This window comes from Hyperolius riggenbachi, chromosome 10 (assembly GCF_040937935.1).
Source record: "Hyperolius riggenbachi isolate aHypRig1 chromosome 10, aHypRig1.pri, whole genome shotgun sequence".
Lineage (NCBI taxonomy): Eukaryota > Metazoa > Chordata > Amphibia > Anura > Hyperoliidae > Hyperolius > Hyperolius riggenbachi.
In genome coordinates this window covers 110,319,005-110,339,447 of record NC_090655.1, presented here as the reverse complement: position 1 = coordinate 110,339,447, position 20,443 = coordinate 110,319,005, and the positions used below count along the sequence as shown (strand labels likewise).

General features: G+C 47.9%; 1 long non-coding RNA gene across 1 annotated transcript in view; it reads right to left on the bottom strand.

Annotated features, from left to right (window-relative positions):
* Positions 1-20,228: 20,228 nt before the first annotated feature.
* Positions 20,229-20,443, bottom strand: part of LOC137535509 (uncharacterized) — a 44,663-nt gene continuing 44,448 nt past the window's right edge. Inside the window, exon 3 of the long non-coding RNA XR_011024406.1 lies at positions 20,229-20,308. This is a non-coding gene — a long non-coding RNA (uncharacterized lncRNA). The remainder of the gene's footprint in view (positions 20,309-20,443) is intronic.

Here is a 20,443-nt window from a genome sequence, read left to right as displayed (position 1 = left end):
GGTACATTGCCGCACAAAGGGAGTTACAGGGCATGCTGGGTTGTCCTTTTTTGCTTCTGTACATTAGTTAAAGAGACACTGAAGCGAAAAAAAAATGATGATATTATGATTTGTATGTGTAGTACAGCTAAGAAAAAAACCATTAAGATCAGATACATCAGTCTAATTGTTTCCAGTACAGGAAGAGTTGAGAAACTCCAGTTGTTATCTCTATGCAAAAAAGCTATTAAGCTCTCCGACTAACTTAGTCGTGGAGAGGGCTGTTATCTGACTTTTATTATCTCAACTGTAATTGAACTGTTTACTTTTCCTCTGCTAGAGGAGAGTTCATTACTTTACAGACTGCTCTGAAAGACTCATTTTGAATGCTGAGTGTTGTGTAATCTGCACATATTAGAGAATGATGCAATGTTAGAAAAAACACTATATACCTGAAAATAAAAATATGAGAATATTTTCTTTGCTGCTAATCTTCTAGTAATTATTCATAGTACACAACCAATTCATTAGATCATATATTTTTTTCCGCTTCAGTGTCTCTTTAAGTCTGCGGGGAAATGAAGAAGCAAAAAAAGACAACCCAGCATGCCCTGTAACTTCCGATATTCAGATTTTTCGAGTTTCACCTGAACTCCTGAAAACTACATTTAATCCAGCCATATTTCCAAAACTATCTGAGATCAGGACAAAGAAAACTAAAACGGAAGCACAAAAGAAGACAATCTTTGGCCTAAGCTACTGTTGTGCAGGCAATGGAGCATCCACTGCCTTCTGCACACCCGTCACTAGGGATGCTCGCAGAATTCCGCGGAATTGTTAATTCCGTGATTCCGGACGGAATTAGGTCAATTCCGATTCCGGCAGCCGGAATGGAATTGCTAAACCTCTCAACCGGAATTCCGCTGAAATTTTTTTTATTTCTGCTGAATTTTCCGGAAACACAAAAAAATCTCTCTCTCTCTTGCACCTCCTCCTCCTCCGAATTGCAGTTTTTCAAAAGCCACCTTACATACCATAGCCGGGATTTAAACCCAGGTCTCAGTGTGTAGTAGGTATCTGACTTAACCCCTAGACCACCATCCACACTACATGCTAAAGCCCGCCTAGCATGTACCATTACGATCAATCCAAGAGAAAAATGATAACTATTCCTATGTAGCAGGGCATTGGATGCCGTTGATTTTTGATAGCCCCTGGTTATAAATTTTTCATCTTGGATCACTAGCTCTAGATCTAGAAAAGCTATTTTCTCGTGTGAGGTAGTTGCAGTAAAGATCATATTGGCTTCATTGTTATTAATATAGCTCATAAATTCATTGAAGGAAGCACAAGTCCCGGACCAAAATACCAAGACGTCGTCCACATATCTGGACCACGCTCTCAATTGTTGGGCAAATGGGTTGCTGGCAGAGTGAATATACAATTCCTCCCACCATGCTAAGAATAAATTCGCGTAAGTACATGATACGGCTGTGCCCATGGCAGTGCCAGAGGTTTTCCAGTACCATTTCCCGTCGAAGGTAAACGTATTGTGCGTTAAAACAAATTGCAAACTCTCGCACAAAAAGTCCTTATACGCCGTGTTTTTATCCGTGCGGTCCAAAAAAGAACGTACAGCCCGGATACCCAATGTATGCGGGATCCGACTGTATAAACTTTCTACATCGATAGCTGCAAGGATATCTCCGCTGTGCCAGCGAAGGTCCTCAATTCCCCTTAAGACATCCATTGTGTCAAGTAGATGGGACGGCACCAATTCAAGGAGCGGTCGTAGAGCATGGTCCAGATATCTGGACAACCTCTCCGTGGCCGACCCAATCCCGGAGACGATGGGGCGGCCCGGAGGGCTGGTACGGGACTTGTGCACCTTAGGTATGTGGTACCATATAGGCTTAATTGGAAATTCCGGTAACAAACCGGTAGCTAGTCTAGGTGACAGTATCCCCTGCTCAACACCTTTTCTCAAAAGTGACCTCAGCAGATTATAATGATGCAGTGTCGGATCTGACTTCAATGGTTGATAGGTATTATTATCCTGTAGTTGTCTGAGTGCTTCATTGCGATAGTAGTCAGCAGACATAATTACAATGGCCCCGCCTTTGTCAGCTCTTTTGATCTGTATATCCGATTTGGATTGGAGCCATTTTAATGCACTTTGTTCTTTAGTGGAGAGATTGTTTGCAGCTTTCGGATAAATGACCGCTTTCAGATCATTTTCTAAAATCTTCTGGAATATGTCTAGGCTTGAACCTGCTTGTATGGGAAACGGTGCAGTTTATCTACATGGTCTGAATGGGGTGTGGGGGTCCGAGGGTGACCCTTGGTTTTGTGCTTCAACACAATCTTGACATTCTGGAAGAGCTTGATCTTGCTGTGTCCATTCAATTGATGGGCTAAAACCCAATGGGCCAACTTTCGATTTGCCCCAGCACATAGTTCCAGACTCCCCTGATGATATCTCTTTCTTGGGGAAGTGTAATTTTATATTTAATCTTCTCACGTTCTTATATAGGTCGACCTTAAATTTTGCAAAGTCGAAATCTGTGGCGAGACTGTAATTTAATCATTTCTGTAATAATGAAATAGTACCGTCTGGGAGGGTGTGGTCAGACAGATTAATTATCTCGACTGCTCTAGTTTCTAATGCAGTACTCAGGTTTAGAATTTCTTCTTTTTCTGATTCCTGGGGGTTTTCTTGTCTTCCCAAGATAGGTGCCTGCCTATGTGCTTCTGTCTTGGCTTTCCCTCTCCCCTCCTGATGCTCCGCCTAAAGGGCGAGCTTGGTTCTCACTGTCAGATCTCTGATTTTCTGGATGGACTTTCTTAGGTTTTTTGCTCTCGTCCTCACTGGAATCAGACTCCGTTGTCCAGTGGCCTTTCCCCTTTCTTGGGGTTCTTGGTTTCCCGGCTCTCTGCCAGGAGAAATATTTCTTTAGATGGAAATTTTCCTTATCTCTCTGAAATTTCCGCAATTTGCGTTCTTTTATGAGATCTTGTACAGTGGTTAGTTTGCTATATATTGTTCCTTCAAAAATGATAATGGGCTGTTTGATCAGTTTAATCCCTAACATGTACTGACAATTAACATTATCCTCCCTTCCCTCACTTAGTTCTCCATATGTGCAATGTTAAACATTGCTCTTTTACTATTCCCTACTTCCATACTGAATTTTTGGGCACCTATAGCACCAATGAATGGCTCCTGCGCGATTTGTGCACAGTAGCCATTCTCCCCCCTTTTTTAATGTGAAGCTCATCCTGAGTCATAACACTACCACATATTTATGAGCACACTTTAACCACTTGAGGACCACAGTCTTTCTACCCCTTAAAAAGACACCCCTTAAAAAGACTCTGTAACATGAAAAAGATCCCCTGGGGGGTACTCACCTCGGGTGGGGGAAGCCTCCGGATCCTAATGAGGCTTCCCACGCCGTCCTCTGTCCCACGGGGGTCTCGCTGCAGCCCTCTGAACAGCCGGCGACAGACCCGACTGTAATTTCAATATTTACCTTTGCTGGCTCCAGCGGGGGCGCTGTGGCTGCTTTCCTCTCCGAACTACACGGAAATACCCGATCTCAGTCGGGTCCGCTCTACTGCGCAGGCGCCGGAAACTTGCGCCTGCGCAGTAGAGCAGACCCGACGGCGATCGGGTATTTCCGTGTAGTTCGGAGCCGACAGCCGTCAGAGCGCCTGCGCAGGAGCCAGGAAGGTAAATATTACGTCACGGCTGCACGGAGGGCTGCAGCGAGACCCCCGTGGGACAGAGGACGGCGTGGGAAGCCTCATTAGGATTCGGAGGCTTCCCCCACCCGAGGTGAGTACCCCCCAGGGGATTTTTTGAGGTTACAGATCCTCTTTAAGGACCAGAGCCTTTTTCTCCATTCAGACCACTGCAGCTTTCACGGTTTATTGCTCGGTCATACAACCTACCACCTAAAAGAATTTTACCTCCTTTTCTTCTCACTAATACAGCTTTCTTTTGGTGCTATTTGATTGCTGCTGCGAGTTTTACTTTTTATTATATTCATCAAAAAAGACATGAATTTTGTCAAAAAAATTTTCAAATAAAGTAAAATTTCCTATACATTTGAGTGCGAAAGTTATTCTGCTACATGTCTTTGATAAAAAAAAAAAAAAAAAAAAACATTCAGTGTATATTTATTGGATTGGATCTGCCACGGACTCACTATGCTCCTCTCTGAATACCTTGAAGGGTCTACTTTCCAAAATGGGGTCATTTGTGGGGTGTGTTTACTGTCCTGGCATTTTGGGGGGTGCTAAATTGTAAGCACCCCTGTAAAGCCTAAAGGTGCTCATTGGACTTTGGGCCCCTTAGCGCAGTTAGGCTGCAAAAAAGTGCCACACATGTGGTATTGCCGTACTCAGGAGAAGTAGTGTAATGTGTTTTGGGGTGTATTTTTACACATACCCATGCTGGGTGGGAGAAATATCTCTGTAAATGACAATTTTATTTTTTTTTACACACAATTGTCCATTTACAGAGATATTTCTCCCACTCAGCATGGGTATGTGTAAAAATACACCCCAAAACACATTATACTACTTCTCCTGAGTACGGGGATACCACATGTGTGGCACTTTTTTGCACCCTAACTGCGCTAAGGGGCCCAAAGTTCAATGAGTACCGTTAGGATTTCACAGGTCATTTTTGTTTCAAGACTACTCCTCACGGTTTAGGGCCCCTAAAATGCCAGGGCAGTATAGGAACCCCACCAATGACCCCATTTTAGAAAGAAGACACCCCAAGGTATTAGGTTAGGAGTATGGTGAGTTCATAGAAGATTTTATTTTTTGCCACAAGTTAGCGGAAATTGATTTGAATTGTTTTTCTTCACAAAGTGTCATATTCCGCTAACATGTGACAAAAAATAAAATCTTCTATGAACTCACCATACTCTAACGGAATACCTTTGGGTGTCTTCTTTCTAGAATGAGGTCATTTGTGGGGTTCCTACACTGCCCTGGCATTTTAGGGGCCCTGAACCGTGAGGAGTAGTCTAGAAAACAAATGCCTCAAAATGACCTGTGAATAGGACGTTGGGCCCCTTAGCGCACCTAGGCTGCAAAAAAAGTGTCACACATGTGATATCGCCGTACTCAGGAGAAGTAGTATAATGTGTTTTGGGGTGTATTTTTACACATACCCATGCTGGGTGGTAGAAATATCTCTGTACATGACAATTGTTTGATTTTTTTTACACACAATTGTCCATTTACAGAGAGATTTCTCCCACCCAGCATGGGTATGTGTAAAAATACACCCCAAAACACATTATACTACTTCTCCTGAGTACGGCGATACCACATGTGTGACACTTTTTTTGCAGCCTAGGTGCGCTAAGGGGCCCAACGTCCTATTCACAGGTCATTTTGAGGCATTTGTTTTCTAGACTACTCCTCACAGTTTAGGGCCCCTAAAATGCCAGGGCAGTATAGGAACCCCACAAGTGACCCCATTTTAGAAAGAAGACATCCCCAAGGTATTCTGTTAGGTGTATGGCGAGTTCATAGAAGATTTTATTTTTTGTCACAAGTTAGTGAAAAATGACACTTTGTGAAAAAAAAACAATAAAAATCAATTTCCGCTAACTTTTGACAAAAAATAAAATCTTCTATGAACTTGTCATACACCTAACAGAATACCTTGGGGTGTCTTTTTTCTAAAATGGGGTCACTTGTGGGGTTCCTATACCGCCCTGGCATTTTACGGGCCCAAAACCGTGAGTAGTCTGGAAACCAAATGTCTCAAAATGACTGTTCAGGGGTATATGCATCTGCAAATTTTGATGACGGGTGGTCTATGAGGGGCCAAATTTTGTGGAACCGGTCATAAGCAGGGTGGCCTTTTAGATGACAGGTTGTATTGGGCCTGATCTGATGGATAGGAGTGCTAGGGGGGTGACAGGAGGTGGATGGTGTCTCAGGGGGTGATTAGAGGGGAAAATAGATGCACTCAATGCACTGGGGAGGTGATCGGAAGGGGGTCTGAGGGGGGATCTGAGGGTTTGGCCGAGTGATCAGGAGCCCACACGGGGCAAATTAGGGCCTGATCTGATGGGTAGGTGTGCTAGGGGGTGACAGGAGGTGATTGATGGGTGTCTCAAGGTGTGATTAGTGGGGGGAATAGATGCAAGTAATGCACTGGCGAGGTGATCAGGGCTGAGGTCTGAGGGTGTGGGCGGGTGATTGGGTGCCCTAGGGGCAGATAGGGGTCTAATCTGATGGGTAGCAGTGACAGGGGGTGATTGATGGGTAATTAGTGGGTGTTTAGAGGAGAGAACAAATGCAATGCACTTGGGAGGTGATCTGACTAGGGGTCTGCAGGCGATCGGATGGTGTGGGTGGGTGATCAGATTGCCCGCAAGGGGCAGGTTAGGGACTGATTGATGGGTGGCAGTGACAGGGGGTGATTGATGGGTGGCAGTGACAGGTGGTGATAGGGGGTGATTGATGGGTAATTAGTGGGTGTTTAGAGAAGATAACAGATGTAAACAATACATTTGGGAGGTAATCTGACGGCGGGTTTGCGGGCGATCTAATGGTGTGGGTGGGTGATCAGATTGCCCGCAAGGGGCAGGTTAGGGGCTGATTGATGGGTGGCAGTGACAGGGGGTGATTGATAGTTGATAGGTGATTGGCAGGTGATTGACAGGTGATCAGTGGGTTATTACAGGGAAGAACAGATTTAATTAATGCACTGGTGAATTGATAAGGGGGGGTCAGAGGGCAATCTGAGTGTGTGGGATGGGTGATTGGGTGCCCGCAAGGGGCAGATTAGGGTCTATTCTGATAGGTAAAAGTGACAGGTGGTGATAGGGGGTGATTGATGGGTGATTGATGGGTAATTAGTGGGTGTTTAGGGTAGAGAATAGATGTAAACACTGCACTTGGGAGGTGATCTGATGTCGGATCTGTGGGCGATCTATTGGTGTGGGTGGGTGATCAGATTGCCCGCAAGGGGCAGGTTAGGGGCTGATTGTTGGGTGGCAGTGACAGGGGGTGATTGATGGGTGATTGATGGGTGATTGACGGGTGATTGACAGGTGATCAGGGGGGATAGATGCATACAGTACACGGGGGGGGGGGGGGGGTCTGGGGGGGTCTGCGGAGAATCTGAGGGGTGGGGGGGTGATCAGGAGGGGGCAGGGGGGGGATAAAAAAAAATAGCGTTGACAGACAGTGACAGGGAATGATTGATGGGTTATTAGGGGGGTGATTGGGTGCAAACAGTGGTCTGGGGGCTGGGCAGGGGGGGGGTCTGAGGGGTGCTGTGGGCGATCAGGGGGCAGGGGGGGGGGCAGATCAGTGTGTTTGGGTGCAGACTAGGGTGGCTGCAGCCTGCCCTGGTGGTCCCTCGGACACTGGGACCACCAGGGCAGGAGGCAGCTTGTATAATACACTTTGTATACATTACAAAGTGTATTATACACTTTGTAGCGGCGATCGCGGGGTTAACATCCCGCCGGCGCTTCCGTATGGCCGGCGGGATGTTGCGGCGGGTGGGCGGAGCCAGTTGCCGGGGGAAGCGTGCGTCATCAATGACGCGATCGCTCCCCCGGCATGTGAAAAGGACGCAACGCCCTTGGGCGTATTGCGGTCCTTTAGGGATCCACTTGGTCGGCAAGTGGTTAATCATTTTAGGTTATTAACCATGTTCACAAAAATCTTTTTATACTTTCACAAAAATGTGTACGTTATACAGTTGTATACAATTTCAATTGTTTTTATTGGATACAGTTGTATACAATAATATTTAAATATCACCTCCTATTTAATGTACATTAGTTGTGTTATCCACATTAAATCCACAGCACTTTCTAGGCTGTTTCAATATTTGGCCACTAGATGGCAATCTATGCCCATTTGTAAGGCTCTATAGGATACAATAGTATCTGCAGCCACCTAATAAGTGTGGACTGCATGAGCCTCCTTACTGACATCACGTCAGACATCCCAGCATACCGCGGTGAAGCGCATATGCGTTCCACCGCTCTTCTGGCCAATCAGGGCAGCTATGGGCGGCACCAAGCGGCGCGGACACGCCGAACGCCGAGCTGTCAATGTATTTAAGCTCAGCAAGAGGGAACCCCACAAATTTGCCTCCGTTGAAGCGCACTGTAGCGCAAAACGGCCGCCAGACACCTTCCCCCAGCACCCACCGCATCACCCCACTCCACCCTATGGTATGTGAATCAATTTTATCTTTACGATTTTTTGTACTGTAGCTGTGCCTGCTTTTGGAATAAAGCACCTGCAGTGCCGATTGACCTCCTGTCTCTTCATTCCTTCAAATATCTGCTCTTCATATATCTGAGCACGCAGCCTGCACCATAGCAGGAGAAGAGAGTGAGCATCCTGCCTATGTTCTCCCAAATATTGGAGCTCAAATACCTGCAGCATAAGCTGATAGAACAAATACCTACAGTGCATGTCTGTGTGGCAGCACAAGAAAGTATTGCGCATGCGGGGCAGCGTAATCATTAGGGCAGCATGATCAGACACAGCATCAGCCAGAAGACACGCTCTGCCTTTGTCTTGATACTACTCCCTCCTCCTAGTGGTGCTCAAATACCCCTTTTCAAAATTCGAGTTTGGTCGAATTCGAATAGTAAATTATTCGAGGTCAGTCGAATATTCGAGTCGAATAAATTTTACTATTCGATTCGACCTCGGACTTCGAGCTCACTATTCGAGTCGGTATTCGAGCTCATTATTCGAGCTGACTATTCGAATTGGCCTTAAATAGCTTCCAACACTTGTTTTGAGGGTGAATGATGCAAGAAACATCTTTTTTTCCAAGTAACAACAGCAAGTGATTATGTGGGGATGTTCCTTTAAAAAAAAAAGGTGAAAAGAGAAGTTGTGTCCAGAATTTTGTTCAGTACTGTATATACTTCTTCTTCTTCTTCTTCTTCTTTATCTTCTATATCTTCTTCTTCTTCTTCTATATCTTCTTCTTCTATATCTTCTTCTTCTATATCTTCTTCTATATCTTCTTCTTGTTCTTTTATATTGTCTTCTCCTTCTTCTTCATCTTCTTCATCTTCTTTATCATCATCTTCTTCTTCTTCATCTTCTTTTTCTTCATCTTCATCTTCTTCATCTTCTTCTTCATCTTCTTCATCTTCTTCTTCATCTTCTTCATCTTCTTCTTCATCTTCTTCATCTTCATCTTCTTCTTCATCTTCTTCATCTTCTTCTTCATCTTCCTCATCTTCTTCATCTTCTTCTTCTTCTTCTTCTCCTTCGTCTTCTTCTTCATCTTCTTCATCTTCTTCATCTTCTTCTATATCGTCTTCTTCTTCACTTATTTCTCTTTTCAATTTTTTTTTTAAAGAAATTCAGCTATTTTTGAGCGTAACAAATAGCTGGTGGTGCACGCATGTTGGAAGCGCCATTGTATGTGCTCCCTGGCAGTGGAAACACACAGACAGCAGGAGGTAAATTCAGCAGCAGGAGGAGGAGGATGAGTGTGTGGCAGCAGGCAGTCAATGAGGCAGGCAGCGTGACATAATAGCCCTGGTACCTAGCGGTGATACCAGGGCTGTAAATAAACACAGCAGGCAGGAGGTCCCAGACAGCGGTCGTGCAGCCCACATTGTGTCCAATACACAACTGGGACAACACAGTTTTCAACCCGGGCACCTCAGAAAAATTAAACCTTTTTTTTTGTAATGGTTTTGTAGTTTTGGTTTTACAACCAATTACACAGATATAGCTATTTTTTGACGTAATAGCTGGTGGCAGAGTGGCAGCAGAAGGTAAATCTGTGTACCCTGGCGTTAGGAAACACAGACAGACAGCAGCAGCAGCAGGAGGAATGGAGGAGTAATTATGTGTGCAGCTATTGTTTGACGTAATAGCTGGTGGCAGACTGGCAGCAGAAGGTAATTCTGTGTACCCTGGCAGTGGGAAACACAGACAGACAGCAGCAGCAGGAGGAATGGAGGAGTAGTGTGAGTGTGGCAGCAGGCAGGCAGCGTGACATAATAGCCCTGGTACCTAGCGGTGATACCAGGCCGTAAATAAACACAACAGGAGGTCCCAGACAGCGGTCGTGCAGCCCACATCGTGTCCAATACACAACTGGGACAACACAGTTTTCAACCCGGGCACCTCAGGAAAATTAAACCTTTTTATTTTTTTAATGGTTTTTTGGTTTTGTTTGTAAAACAAATTACACAGATATATAGCTATTGTTTGACGTAATAGCTGGTGGCAGAGTGGCAGCAGAATGTAATTCTGTGTACCCTGGCAGTGGGAAACACAGACCGACAGCAGCAGCAGCAGGAGGAATGGAGGAGTAATGTGAGCAGCTATTGTTTGACGTAATAGCTGGTGGCAGTGTGGCAGCAGAAGGTAATTCTGTGTACCCTGGCAGTGGGAAACACAGACAGACAGCAGCAGCAGGAGGAATGGAGGAGTAGTGTGAGTGTGGCAGCAGGCAGGCAGCGTGACATAATAGCCCTGGTACCTAGCGGTGATACCAGGCCGTAAATGAACACAACAGGAGGTCCCAGACAGCGGTCGTGCAGCCCACATCGTGTCCAATACACAACTGGGACAACACAGTTTTCAACCCGGGCACCTCAGAAAAATTAAACCTTTTTATTTTTTTAATGGTTTTTTGGTTTTGTTTGTAAAACAAATTACACAGATATATAGCTATTGTTTGACGTAATAGCTGGTGGCAGAGTGGCAGCAGAATGTAATTCTGTGTACCCTGGCAGTGGGAAACACAGACAGACAGCAGCAGCAGGAGGAATGGAGGAGTAGTGTGAGTGTGGCAGCAGGCAGGCAGCGTGACATAATAGCCCTGGTACCTAGCGGTGATACCAGGCCGTAAATGAACACAACAGGAGGTCCCAGACAGCGGTCGTGCAGCCCACATCGTGTCCAATACACAACTGAGACAACACAGTTTTCAACCCGGGCACCTCAGAAAAATTAAACCTTTTTTTTTTTTTTTAATGGTTTTTTGGTTTTGTTTGTAAAACAAATTACACAGATATATAGCTATTGTTTGACGTAATAGCTGGTGGCAGAGTGGCAGCAGAATGTAATACTGTGTACCCTGGCAGTGGGAAACACAGACAGACAGCAGCAGCAGGAGGAATGGAGGAGTAATGTGAGCAGCTATTGTTTGACGTAATAGCTGGTGGCAGTGTGGCAGCAGAAGGTAATTCTGTGTACCCTGGCAGTGGGAAACACAGACAGACAGCAGCAGCAGGAGGAATGGAGGAGTAGTGTGAGTGTGGCAGCAGGCAGGCAGCGTGACATAATAGCCCTGGTACCTAGCGGTGATACCAGGCCGTAAATGAACACAACAGGAGGTCCCAGACAGCGGTCGTGCAGCCCACATCGTGTCCAATACACAACTGGGACAACACAGTTTTCAACCCGGGCACCTCAGAAAAATTAAACCTTTTTTTTTTTTAATGGTTTTTTGGTTTTGTTTGTAAAACAAATTACACAGATATATAGCTATTGTTTGACGTAATAGCTGGTGGCAGAGTGGCAGCAGAAGGTAAATATGTGTACCCTGGCAGTGGGAAACACAGACAGACAGCAGAAGGGCAGTACACAGCAGCCCACTGTAGGTGTAAAATGTGTGGCTGCAGGCGACGTAATAGTCAAAGTGAACCAGGCTGGCTTAGTGAGCAGGAGCCAGGAGGTGGTAAAGGGTGGTAAGGCACATTAACGATGGTTCTTAGCCAGTTCATGTCCCCCTCTCGCCGACAACAGGGGCCAGGAACTCGCCTTCCACCCACGCCTGGTTCATCTTGAGAAACGTCAGTCTGTCCACAGACTTGTGAGACAGACGTGAGCGTTTCTCGGTGACCACACCACCAGCTGCACTGAAGCAGCGCTCGGACAGCACGCTGGAAGGGGGGCAGGACAGCACTTCCAGGGCGTACTGCGCCAGCTCGCTCCAGATCTCCAGGCGCTTGACCCAATACTCCATGGGATCAACAGGGGCATCGCTGTCAAGCCCGCTGTAGGACCCCATGTAGTCAGCCACCATGCGGGTCAGGCGCTGGCTGTGACCGGTGGAGGATGCTGCTGCATGCACCTCCTCTCTAGTCACTGCTGCCGGAGCCTCTACAGTCCTGTAGAGCTCGTGGCTGAGAGACAGCAGGTCTGTGGGGCGCTTGCTGCTGGATGCAGGCACCTGCTGCTGCCTCTGTGCTGGCTGCTGGACAGTGGGGGTGGAAGGCTGGGGGAAGGCTTCCTCCAAGCGCTCAACAAGGGCCTGCTGCAAGCTCCTTATTTGTTGCGCTGGGTCTCCTCCTGCAGGCGGCAGGAACTGGCTCAACTTCCCCTTGAGGCGTGGGTCCAACATCATGCTGATCCAGATGTCCTCCCTCTGCTTCATCTGGATCACCCTGGGGTCCCTGCGCAGGCACGTCAGCATGTGCGCTGCCATTGGGAAGAGGCGGGCCACGTCTGCTGGCACATCGACGGCAGTGCTGCTGTCCTCATCCTCCTCCTCTGCCTCGTCAGCCTCATCCTCTCTCCACCCCCGCACCAACTCAGCTGCACTGTGCTGCTCCCCCTCATCAGCAGCAAGGTCAGGGACCTCCACCAAGTCCTCCTCCTCCTCCCCCTCAGAGGTGGACTGTGCAGCTGCTTGCCGCTCCTGCTGGTCCAAGGCTGCCGCTCCCTGTTCCAGCAAAGCATCGAGGGCCCTGTTCAGCAGACAAACCAGGGGCACCCACTCGCAGACCATAGCATGGTCCCTGCTCACCATGTTAGTGGCCTGCAGAAAGGGAGCCAGCACTAAGCACACCTGCTGCATGTGCCTCCAGTCATCATCGGGGACGATGGACGGGATGTTGCTGGTCTTGTCCCTTCTCTGAGCGGCGGAAACAGTGGCCAGGGCAAGGTACTGTTTGACAGCGCGCTTCTGTTCAACCAGACGCTCCAACATCGCCAGGGTGGAGTTCCAGCGAGTCGGAACGTCAAGGATCAGCCGATGGCGTGGCAGATCCAGCTCCTTTTGCACGTCTTCCAGGCTCGCACGGGATGCAGCCGAGCGCCGGAAGTGACGCACAACGTTCCTTGCCGTTTCCAGCAGTTCGCCCATCCCCTGGTAGGTGCGCAAGAACTTCTGCACCACCAGGTTCAGCACGTGGGCAAGACAGGGGATGTGGGTCAGGTTTCCCCTGTCTATTGCGGCAACCAGATTGGCCCCATTGTCAGCCACCACCTCTCCGACTCTGAGGCCTCTGGGGGTCAGCCAAATCCTCTCCTGCTCCTGGAGTTTGGCCAACACATGGGTTGCCGTCAGCTTGGTCTTCCCAAGGCTGACCAAGTGCAGCAGCGCTTGGCAGTGGCGGGCCTTCACGCTGCTGCTGAGGCGGGGGGTTTGGCCAGGTGTGCCGGAGGATGGCAGAGGATCGGAGGAACCTGCTGCAGTTCCCCTGACCCTGCGGGGTGGCACCACCCACTATGTTGCTGCTGCTGCTGTGCCCGCTGCTGCTCTCCCATCCTCACCCCCTTCCACCAAGCTGACCCAGTGGACAGTGAAGGACAGGTAGCGGCCTGTCCCGAAGCGGCTGCTCCAGGAGTCCATGGTGACGTGGACCCTTTCACCAACCGCGTGCTCCAGCCCTCGCTCCACATTGGCCATCACAAAGCGGTGCAGTGCAGGAATGGCCTTGCGGGCAAAGAAGTGTCTGCTGGGGAGCTGCCAGTCTGGGGCTGCGCAAGCAAGCAGCGCACGAATGTCGCTCCCCTCCTGCACGAGCGTGTACGGTAGGAGTTGGGAGCACATGGCCCGTGCCAGCAAGCCGTTCAGCTGCCGCACGCGACGGCTGCTGGGAGGCAGAGCCCTAACCACCCCCTGGAAGGACTCGCTCAAAAGGCTCTGGCGTGGCCTTTTGCTGGCACGGGAATCAGCAGACACAGCGGAGGAGGCCACTGAGGACTGGCTGCCAGAACAGGCCTCAGTGTCGGCGGCAGGAGTTGCAGAGGGGGGAGGAGCAGTGCGTTTCCGCACTCCTGCTGGTGGTGCTGGAGGAGCAGGAGGGCGGGTGGCTGCTGTTGCTGCTGCTGCTGAAGGCTGTGCAGTGATGGGTGTGGTGCCACTGCCAGCACCAGATGCCTTCAGCCTCTGGAACTCCTCATGCTGGTGGAAATGTTTCGCAGCAAGGTGGTTGATGAGCGAGCTGGTGCTGAACTTTAAGGGGTCTGCACCTCTGCTCAACTTCCGCTGACAGTGGTTACAAGTGGCGTACTTGCTGTACACAGTGGGCATGGTGAAAAATCGCCAGATTGGTGACAGAAACATCCCCCTACGGCATGGAAGCGCTGCTGCCGCCTGTCTCCCTGTGGTGGTTGGGGGGGGGGCTTGGGTGCGGCTGGTGGTGGTACTGGCAGATGCTGCTGCTGCTGAGCCTGAGACACCAGCAGGCTGTGGGACCTGCCTACTGCTGCCAATGCTTGCAATGATGCGCCTCCTTGCAAGGCCCACAAGCGCATCCTCCTCCTCCTCCTTCAGAGCTGCTGAGGACGACATCCCCTGGAGGTGGTGGCACCCAGTCTCTGTCTGTCACCGGGTCATCATCATCCTCCCCCTCCTGAAACATGTCCTGCTGGGATGATGACCCCCCAAACTCCTCTCCTGATGCATGGATGGGCTGCTTGACTGTCGCCACAGTCTTGCTGTCCAATCCCTCATCCCCCAAAGTGCCCATCAGCATCTCCTCCTCCAAATCGCCAACAACAGCAGACAATACCCTGATGGTGCCTGGGGTAAAAATACTGCTGAGTGACAGGTCGCCAACTTGTGACGGTGAACTGGCCTCCTCCCCAGACCCTGCTGGGCGGCTGCTGCGAACAGGGGTGGTGGTGGTGGTGGTGAGGGTGGAGGCCTCGGATGCAGAGCTGATGGCGGGCTGCTCATCCTCCGTCATGAGTTGCACCACAGTGTCTGCATGCTTTTCCTCAATGGGACGTTTCCAATCCGGCTGGAGGAAAATCGGAGCAGGTGCTACACGCTGCTGCTGCTGTGTCTCTGCAGCGTGAGTTGCAGATGCTCCTGCTGGGCGGCGCCCAAGGCGTCCACGGCCAGTGGCTATGGGAGGAATGTTAGCCACTGACGCTGCTGCTGCTGCTGCTGCGGAACTGTGCATGGTGGCGCGGCCGCGGCCTGCCACAATGCTGCTCCCTCTCCTCCTGATTCCCTTGCTGCCCTTCCCCTTGCCCAAACCGCGCTGGCTGCCACTTCCAGACATCTTCGATGTTTTGGGCGTAAAGACAAAAGTTTTTTAAAAGGGCGGGTTAAAAGTGGGGTACTTTAATGGAGTGGGTTGGTGGGTGAGGTGACTGAGTGAGTGTCCCTAGTACAGTAAGTAAGTAGTAACAGTCAGGAAGTACAACTAGAAGTTACAATAATCAGTAGTAATCACAAGTAAATTTAGTGTGTGTACACTACAGACAGTGAGTGCACGCACGCGCAAACACGCGCAGGAGCTAGCCTATGAACAGTGACTGAGTGAGTGTCCCTAGTACAGTAAGTAAGTAGTAACAGTCAGGAAGTACAACTAGAAATTACAATAATCAATTAGTAATCAGAAGGAAATAGAGTGTGTGTACACTACAGACAGTGAGTGCACGCACGCGCAAACACGCGCAGGAGCTAGCCTATGAACAGTGACTGAGTGAGTGTCCCTAGTACAGTAAGTAAGTAGTAACAGTCAGGAAGTACAACTAGAAGTTACAATAATCAGTAGTAATCACAAGTAAATTTAGTGTGTGTACACTACAGACAGTGAGTGCACGCACGCGCAAACACGCGCAGGAGCTAGCCTATGAACAGTGACTGAGTGAGTGTCCCTAGTACAGTAAGTAAGTAGTAACAGTCAGGAAGTACAACTAGAAATTACAATAATCAATTAGTAATCAGAAGGAAATAGAGTGTGTGTACACTACAGACAGTGAGTGCACGCACGCGCAAACACGCGCAGGAGCTAGCCTATGAACAGTGACTGAGTGTCCTAGACTCCTAGTACAGTAAGAGTAAGTAGTAACAGTAAGTACAACTAATTACAATAATCAATCAGTAATCAGAAGGAAATAGAGTGTGTGTGTACAAGACAGTGAGTGCACACACGCAGGAGCTAGTAGCCTTAGCCTTAGCCTATGAACAGTGACAGTGAGTGTCCTAGTACAGTATAACTACAATACTAAATACAGAATCAATCAGTAGTAAAGGACAGCAGAAATACTGGTATAGATGAGAGAAATATACTAACAGAGGACAGGAGAGAACAGCTGCCCACACAGGCAGGCCCTGAGGCCTAAAGCTGTTAGCTTGCCTGCAGCAGCTGTCTCTGTCTATGTAACACAAAAGCTACTAACTAAAATACAATGTCTATCTAACTAACAACAATATAGGTGTGTATAGGAGGTGTATGTGAGCAAAAACGCTAGGTAAATGACCACAATAGAGCTCTTGCTAAGCCAAAGCACAAAGGAGCAACTCTCTCTCTATGCAAGTCTCAGGCAAGGACGGAGAAACCTAACATGGCGGCCGCTATTTATAGGGTAGGGGCTGGCCAGGGTCCCCCTCTGTGATTGGCTGCCGTCAGAGGGCCTGGGAGCCCTCTGATTGGCTCTAAGGACATCAATCTGGGCTATGACGCTATTCGAGCTCGGTACCCGAGCTCGAATAGCGCCGTTTGCTCGAATAGCTCGAATAGTGAATGGGCTATTCGCGTTTACTCGAATAGCCCATTCGAATAGCTGCAGCTATTCGGAGCTCGAATACCGAGTTCGAATAGCTGAAAAAGAGCTCGAATATTCGAGCTACTCGAATATTCGAGCTCTGCTGAGCACCACTGCCTCCTCCCTCCCTCTGCTGAATTGAGTTACTTTAGCAGAAAAGGAGAGGGGCAGAGTGAAAACACATACCTCAAAGAGATTCAGCTAGCAATGATTACTTTTGCCAATGACCAGAGATAAGTAGGCTTCCACAGCTCCTGCAGTGAAAATAAATGTTTTTACAAATAGGTAATACTTGGGAATGCTTTCAAATGTTCTTTTATGTAACGAAGAGAAATATAATCCCACGATAATATCTTACCTCCCAACCTTTGGAGCCAGGAAAAAGCCACGCCCATGCCACACCTCTAGCCACATGGTAAAAATAGGTATGGTCATAATATACTGTGGGCAGAGCCAAATGTACAGGAACATACCAGAGATGACTATCCTGAAAGAAAGACCCAAATTACAAGCAGACATATGAAACATAACAAGACCCAACAAGAACCAATAGAAGGATCTATACTTACCCATGGCTTCCTCCAGCCCCCTATAGTCCGTGGGCCACTCCATTCTCCTGCTGTCAGCTCCAGTAGTCGGCTAGACCAGGGCTTTTCAACCTGTGGTACGCGTACCACCAGTGGTACTTTGCTGTTGGCCAGGTGGTACACACCAGGTTTGTCTACCACTTGTCATGGTCCCATCTTGCCTCCACAAACTTCAGCTCCCCTCACTCGCTCCTCGCTGTGCTGCCCTACAGCATACTTCAGACCTCAGATCAGTGGTGAAGAGACAGCCAGGCAATCAGTGCACAGTGACAGTCGGGTTACTGCTGATCTGAGATCTGAACTATTCTGCAGTGCAGTACAGTGAGGACCTCGGGGGCTAAAGAGGCATCCCCCTTCCTCCACAGTAGAGGGGATCCAGCGAAAGGACGCCCAAAGATCTCCTTATCAGCATATCCGCATACGCCATAGCAGCTCTCCGCTTTGATTCTGGTTGAAACAGCCGGTGGTACTTCTAAATTTTCAGGTGATAAAAGTGGTACAATTAGTGAAAAGATTGAAAAGCCCTGGGCTAGACTACTGTGCATGCGTGGCGCTGAGTGTGAGTTTCTTTGGTTGTGCTACCAGTTAGTTTAAACTCCCGCCAGCCACAAAAGAGCAACCAAGGGGGCGTGTGATCAGGGCAGCACATGTGCAGTAGTCCATAACTGGCTCATCCTGGACTTTACCGGGGTGGACACTGAGGGAGCCAATGGAATACTGGGGGCTGGAGGAAACCCCGGGTAAATATAAATATTTCTGTTGGTTTCTTCACAGGTTCTTTTAAAGCAGTGGATCTCCTGCACCCACGTAAGTACCAGAGAGGGGATTCACTGTTATCACCAATCAATATGCATAAATGAGTGGAGGCTGTCAATATCAACAGTAGAATGCAATGCAGGGAAGAGCACACCCTCTGAATGTTTACTGTAAGGGTCTCTGCACTGTCCAGACAGACCTCACATCCCAGGGCCAATCTGACCCCAGAAGCCAGTGTGCTCCATTCATCCTCTGTCTGCTGCCTCCTGAGGAACCTGAATTCAGTTCTGAATGTGAATCATGCTGGCCTGACAGACCTAATAACCCCAAGGTGACCAAGCCCCTGAGGGCCTGAGCCCACTGATGCATTTGTGTCCGCTTTTCAGTTACACATCAAAGTTAGAGATGCTGAAAAGCGGACAGAAGCGGACACAACTGCATCAGTGGGCTCAGGCCCTAACAGGAGAGACAAGTGTGTCTGCAGCCTCTCACAGATACATGAACCCAGAAGCCTCTCTCTGACCTCCGGTGCTGATCTGAAGCTCTGTCCATGGGTCTGTTCACTTTATGCTCATCTTTTTATTTCCTCCCTGGCTGGTCTCCTGCATGGCTGCCTGGCTGCTCAGATGGGCCCTGCACTGCCTCTGCATAGCTTCTCCAGGGCAGTGCGCCACTTCCTTATGAACAGCTCCCCCTTCTCTTCTCTAACTGGATGGTTACAAGCAGCAATACCAGCATTGGTCAGTGGGAAGCTGGTGCAGTTGCTGCTATTTGACAGATTTCTTATTTCCTCACTGTACCTTCGGGACATTGGCCTCGATTCATCATTGTCTTTGAGATAACTTTTTCCAGTTTGTTAAATTACTGAATTCGAAGTTTATCGATTTCTAGTTGTATTCATCAAGGTTTTTCTGCATTCGGTGTGAATTCGATAACAATTCGGTATCCATTCGGTAATGTGTCGATATCTCCATTTTACAGCGGTAATTTAACAAAAGGCCATAAGATTCCCATGGAATTGTGGGTAAAAGGCAGTCCTTTGAACACTACGTAGCAACATTCTGAATAGGGCTTAACACCTGGACCAGGATTCTGGAAGTGGCTTGGGACAATCCCACAATTTCGCCAGCTGCGGCTTGATAGGAGCCTTCTCTAAAATATATAGTGCAGCTAGCAAATTAGTTAACCCTGGCACTGCCTGTGTTCTCGTACAAGATGATTCAAGAGAAATGCAGATGTCCTGTTATAGCAAATAAATCTATTCTCTTGCAAATTGATATGGCTCTAGACCTTATTCTTGCCCTTCTGCACCTTTGAATCACTCTCAGCTGATGCATAACCACTTCAAATGGCTCCATCTTCTCTGTCAGCAATGATCTGACAGGAATAACGACAGAGCAGTGAAGGAGATAACTAATCCTAAATTTAATGCTAAACCATGCCCACTTTCATTTTCATGAATTGCACTTTCTTCCGTTTTAACGCATCACTAACGAATTATTACCGAATGCTCGCTAACAGCTGTAGATAAATTTGATGAATCCTGAAATCAACTTCACGAATTCGGTATTTTACCAAACTGTCGTTAACCAATTCGATAAGTCTTGATGAATCGAGGCCTAAGGCTACCAAACAGGAAGGCTTTGGACATAAGACAGGAGGAACATAAAGTAGTGTAGTAGTAGTAGTAGTATGCTGCTTTATTATTTTGATTATGATTGGAGGTATAGAAAAAAACAAGATACGATGTATGATCTAACACTTTAATGGAATTATTCCGAATAATGTTGATGTATACACCATAGTTTAGACATGTCTAAGATTTGCAACTATTGCTTCAACAGGTCTCTGTAAAGGACAGTAGAAAAAGGTAAATCGCCAGAAGTAAATCACTAAATATGAGAGTCATGGTGTGTGCATGCCAGTAGAGGGCATATCACTCCCAGCATACAAAAATCAATAGTATAAAAATAACAATTGTGTCCACCAGGTTCTAGAGAAGATGCTGGCCTTTGCTAGGGAGGAAATACGGTTCTAAGATTCCTATGTCCCAAAGATTATTATTGTTAGTAAATTTTCATGAGTTCATATGAGAACTCATTTTGTATAGACCAGGTAAAGGATTAGTACCTTTGTTGCTTGGTTTTGCTTTCTGTATCCCTTTCAGAGGTTCATGTGACAAAACAGGAGACCAAACATCTTCCATAGTGCTGTACATAGTGCAAAATAGACAATAGATCCATGAGTAGTTCAACACACCGTACAATCAGGACAAACAGAAACACAAGTACAGATAAATACAATTGATGTGTAGTTTGAAGCAATACCAATACTGGTACATTTAA